The sequence below is a fragment of the Procambarus clarkii genome, chromosome 55 (genome assembly GCF_040958095.1).
Source record: "Procambarus clarkii isolate CNS0578487 chromosome 55, FALCON_Pclarkii_2.0, whole genome shotgun sequence".
Classification (NCBI taxonomy): Eukaryota; Metazoa; Arthropoda; class Malacostraca; order Decapoda; family Cambaridae; genus Procambarus; species Procambarus clarkii.
In genome coordinates this window covers 32567415-32573414 of record NC_091204.1, presented here as the reverse complement: position 1 = coordinate 32573414, position 6000 = coordinate 32567415, and the positions used below count along the sequence as shown (strand labels likewise).

At 40.8% G+C, this 6000-nt stretch overlaps 1 protein-coding gene across 1 annotated transcript in view; it reads right to left on the bottom strand.

Moving 5' to 3' along the window:
* LOC138352928 (peptidyl-prolyl cis-trans isomerase-like) overlaps window positions 1–6000 on the bottom strand; it is a 64467-nt gene that overhangs the window by 44667 nt on the left and 13800 nt on the right. The gene's annotated exons all lie outside the window — the stretch shown is intronic.

Here is a 6000-nt window from a genome sequence, read left to right as displayed (position 1 = left end):
ATGGTTGGGTTGACTGCATCTATCTGGACCTAAAAAAGGCATTCGACAGAGTTCCACATAGAGAGGTTGTTCTGGAAACTGGAAAATATTGGAGGGGTGACAGGTAAGCTTCTAACATGGATGAAAAATTTTCTGACTGATAGAAAAATGAGGGCAGTAATCAGAGGCAATGTATCGGACTGGAGAAATGTCACAAGTGGAGTACCACAGGGTTCAGTTCTTGCACCAGTGATGTTTATTGTCTACATAAATGATCTACCAGTTGGTATACAGAATTACATGAACATGTTTGCTGATGATGCTAAGATAATAGGAAGGATAAGAAATTTAGATGATTGTCATGCCCTTCAAGAAAACCTGGATAAAATAAGTATATGGAGCACCACTTGGCAAATGGAATTTAATGTTAATAAATGCCATGTTATGGAATGTGGAACAGGAGAACATAGACCCCACACAACCTATACATTATGTGAGAAATCTTTAAAGAATTCTAATAAAGAAAGAGATCTAGGGGTGGTTCTAGATAGAAAACTATCACCTGAGAACCACATAAAGAATATTGTGCGAGGAGCCTATGCTACGCTTTCTAACTTTAGAATTGCGTTTAAATACATGGATGGTGATATACTAAAGAAATTGTTCATGACTTTTGTTACGCCAAAGCTAGAATATGCAGCTGTTGTGTGGTGCCCAACAACAGAAGTTGGCCCATATCTTAAGAAGCACATCAACAAACTGGAAAAGGTGCAAAGACATGCTACTAAGTGGCTCCCAGAACTGAAGGGCAAGAGCTACGAGGAGAGGTTAGAGGCATTAAATATGCCAAAACTAAAAGACAGAAGAAAGAGGTGATATGATCACTACATACAAAATAGTATCAGGAATTGATAAAATCGACAGCGAAGATTTCCTGAGACCTGGAACTTCAAGAACAGGAGGTCATAGATTGAAACTAGCTTAACACAGATGCTAAAGAAATATAAGAAAATTCACTTTCGCAAATAGCGTGGTAGACAGTTGGAACAAGTTAGGTGAGAAGGTGGTGGAGGCCAAGACTGTCAGTAGTTTTGGGAAGACGGTCTCATCCTGTAACTACACTTAGGTATTTACACACACACTATATATATATATATATATATATATAAATATATTAGTATATTTTGGTAGCAGTCTTTCCTGTAGACATATTTTATTAAATATGACCGAAAAAGTAAGATTAATAATTCTAACACGAATTTTCTCAATCTTTCGTACATTATGCTTCACTGTTGGAGGTAAATCAAAAATCACTTCTCCAAAATTCATTTTTATTTCTAGTCTGACGCGACACGGGCGCGTTTCGTAAAACTTATTACATTTTCAAAGACTTCACAAATACACAACTGATTAGAACTTGCATTTCCCTGATTTTATATCTACTTTTGAGTGAGGTGGGAAGGGTGATGTGGCATTACATTTGAGTGAGGTGGGAAGGATGATGTGGCATTAGAGGATATTAATAGGGTATTAAAAGTATCAACACAAGACAGAACACGAAACAATGGATATTGAATAGAAGTGTTTGTAGAAAGCCTATTGGTCCATATTTCTTGATGCTTCTATATTGGAGCGGAGTCTTGAGGTGGGTAGAATATAGTTGTGCAATAATTGGCTGTTGATTGCTGGTGTTGACTTCTTGATGTGTAGTGCCTTGCAAACGTCAAGCCGCCTGCTATCGCTGTATCTATCGATGATTTCTGTGTTGTTTACTAGGATTTCTCTGGCGATGGTTTGGTTATGGGAAGAGATTATATGTTCCTTAATGGAGCCCTGTTGTTTATGCATCGTTAAACGCCTAGAAAGAGATGTTGTTGTCTTGCCTATATACTGGGTTTTTTGGAGCTTACAGTCCCCAAGTGGGCATTTGAAGGCATAGACGACGTTAGTCTCTTTTAAAGCGTTCTGTTTCGTGTCTGGAGAGTTTCTCATGAGTAGGCTGGCCGTTTTTCTGGTTTTATAGTAAATCGTCAGTTGTATCCTCTGATTTTTGTCTGTAGGGATAACGTTTCTATTAACAATATCTTTCAGGACCCTTTCCTCTGTTTTATGAGCTGTGGAAAAGAAGTTCCTGTAAAATAGTCTAATAGGGGGTATAGGTGTTGTGTTAGTTGTCTCTTCAGAGGTTGCATGGCTTTTCACTTTCCTTCTTATGATGTCTTCGATGAAACCATTGGAGAAGCCGTTATTGACTAGAACCTGCCTTACCCTACAGAGTTCTTCGTCGACTTGCTTCCATTCTGAGCTGTGGCTGAGAGCACGGTCGACGTATGCGTTAACAACACTCCTCTTGTACCTGTCAGGGCAGTCGCTGTTGGCATTTAGGCACATTCCTATGTTTGTTTCCTTTGTGTAGACTGCAGTGTGGAAACCTCCGCCCTTTTCCATGACTGTTACATCTAGAAAAGGCAGCTTCCCATCCTTTTCCGTCTCGTAAGTGAAACGCAGCACGGAACTCTGCTCAAATGCCTCCTTCAGCTCCTGCAGATGTCTGACATCAGGTACCTGTGTAAAAATGTCGTCAACATACCTGCAGTATATGGCCGGTTTCAAGTTCATGTCGACTAAGACTTTTTGCTCGATGGTACCCATCATATATCTACGTTAATTTTATATATCTACGTCATATATCTACGTTAATTTTAACTCCAATAAAAAAACATTGACCTCATACATAATGAAATGGGTAGCTTTATCATTTCATAAGAAAAAAATTATAGAAAATATATTAATTCAGGAAAACTTGGCTTATTAGGCAAATTTGGCCTTGCATAGTAGGCTGAGAAGTGCGTTCTGGCTACTAGGTACGACATATATATATATATATATATATATATATATATATATATATATATATATATATATATATATATATATATATATGCAAACAAGCCTGAATGGTCCCCAGGACTATATACAACTGAAAACTCACACCCCAGAAGTGACTCGAACCCATACTCCCACAACTGGTATGTACAGGGACGCTTTAATCCGCTTGACCATCACGACCGGACAAAAGGAAGTGATAGCCGAGGCTATATGAACCACTTCCCCGCCGGCACTCGGATGGTAATCTTGGGCATAGCATTTTATCAAATCACCTCATTCTTTGGGGCACACGTGAGGAACACAAATGCAAACAAGCCTGAATGGTCCCCAGGACTATATACAACTGAAAACTCACACCCCAGAAGTGACTCGAACCCATACTCCCACAACTGGTATGTACAGGGACGCTTTAATCCGCTTGACCATCACGACCGGACAAAAGGAAGTGATAGCCGAGGCTATATGAACCACTTCCCCGCCGGCACTCGGATGGTAATCTTGGGCATAGCATTTTATCAAATCACCTCATTCTTTGGGGCACACGTGAGGAACACAAATGCAAACAAGCCTGAATGGTCCCCAGGACTATATACAACTGAAAACTCACACCCCAGAAGTGACTCGAACCCATACTCCCACAACTGGTATGTACAGGGACGCTTTAATCCGCTTGACCATCACGACCGGACAAAAGGAAGTGATAGCCGAGGCTATATGAACCACTTCCCCGCCGGCACTCGGATGGTAATCTTGGGCATAGCATTTTATCAAATCACCTCATTCTTTGGGGCACACGTGAGGAACACAAATGCAAACAAGCCTGAATGGTCATCCTGCTTGGGGACTTCAACCTACGGCACCTGAAATGGAAGCACCTGGCTAATACAGTAATATCAGAAAGAATACCAGGAAGTAGCCTAAATGAACAGGCACATGCAAATGACCTGCTACGGATGTGCGATAAGTTTGCCTTAAACCAGCAAATAGTAGAACCAACTAGGAAGGAGAACACGCTGGACCTCATTTTCACTAATAATGATGAGTTGATCGGGAACATAATGATTACAAATACCTGTTACTCAGATCACAACTTAATTGAAGTTCTGACAACCGTGGGGAATGGACCTTCAAAACCAATCCAGATTCCCGGTGGAGGAGATTTCAGCAAATTCAACTTCAATAATAAACGGATAAACTGGGAGCAAATAAACCAGGACTTCACAGAAATAAACTGGGAAGAACAGCTAGGAAATGCAAACCTGAACCAGTGCCTGGAAAAAATAAGCTCAGTAGCACTAGAAATATGTTCAAACCGCATACCCCTAAGAAAAAAGAGAAAGAGATGCAGATTGGAACGGGAACGTCGTTCCCTATATAGGCGAAGAAAACGAATCGCGGAACAACTTGAGAGTCGCACCCTATCTCAAGAACGGCGAAGAAGGTTAGGTAGAGAAATAGAAACAATTGAACTCAAGCTACAAGAATCATACAAAACCCAGGAGAGGCAAAGAGAGCAAAAGGCCATCAGTGAAATAGAGAGAAATCCGAAATATTTTTTCTCCTATGCAAAATCAAGATCAAAAACCACATCTAGTATCGGGCCCCTGCGAAAGGGAGATGGAACTTTCACAGATGACAACAAAGAAATGAGCGAGTTACTGAGGAAGCAGTACGACTCAGTTTTCAGTGAGCCATTAAATGCACTAAAGATTGATAACCCAAATGAATTTTTCATGGATATGATACCAACATCAAATCACATATCAGACGTCGCCCTATCCCCACTAGATTTTGAAGAAGCCATAAACAGTATGCCTATGCACTCTGCACCAGGCCCGGATTCTTGGAACTCCATATTCATCAAGAACTGTAAAAAACCACTATCGCAGGCCCTTCACATTCTGTGGAGACAAAGCCTAGATACTGGCGTTATCCCTGACATACTAAAAACAGCAGAGATAGCACCACTCCATAAAGGAGGAAATAAGGCAGAGGCAAAAAATTACAGACCGATAGCACTAACATCGCACATCATAAAAATTTTTGAGAGAGTGCTAAGAAGTAAGATCACAAAATACATGGAATCACAGCATCTCCATAACCCCGGACAACATGGTTTCAGAACAGGGCGCTCTTGCCTGTCGCAGTTGCTGGACCACTATGATATGGCATTAGATGCTATGGAAGACAAACAAAACGCTGATGTAATTTACACAGATTTCGCAAAAGCTTTTGATAAATGTGACCATGGTGTTATTGCACATAAAATGCGTTCAAAAGGAATTACCGGGAAAATAGGCAGATGGATCTACAATTTCCTAACTGACAGAACCCAATGTGTAATAGTCAACAAAATAAAATCCAGCTCATCAACCGTGAAGAGCTCAGTCCCCCAGGGTACTGTGCTTGCTCCAGTACTTTTTCTCATCCTCATATCGGACATAGACCAGAACACAACCTATAGCACTGTATCATCCTTTGCAGATGACACTAGGATTTTCATGAGAGTTGGCAACATAGAGGACACGGCAAACCTCCAATCAGATGTAGATCAGGTCTTTCTATGGGCTACAGAAAATAATATGGTATTCAACGAGGATAAGTTTCAGCTCATGCGCTACGGAAAAATTGAAAATATAAAAACAGAAACCACGTACAAAACGCAGGCAAATCATAACATAGAACGAAAAGGCAATGTAAAGGACCTGGGTGTACTCATGTCGGAAGACCTTACCTTTAAAGAACACAATAAAGTAGCCGTCGCAACTGCAAGAAAAATGACAGGTTGGATAACAAGAACTTTTCACACTAGAGATGCTATACCGATGATGATACTTTTCAAAACGCTTGTGCTCTCTAGAGTGGAGTACTGCTGCACAATGACAGCCCCTTTCAAAGCTGGAGAAATTGCTGACCTAGAGAGCGTGCAGAGATCCTTTACTGCTAGAATCCACTCAGTAAAACATCTAAATTACTGGGACCGACTAAAGAGCCTAAATCTGTACTCCCTTGAGCGCAGGCGGGAGAGATACATAATAATTTACACGTGGAAAATATTAGAGGGGCTGGTCCCAAACCTGCACACAGAAATAACACCACATGAGACCAGAAGACATGGCAGGATGTGCAGAA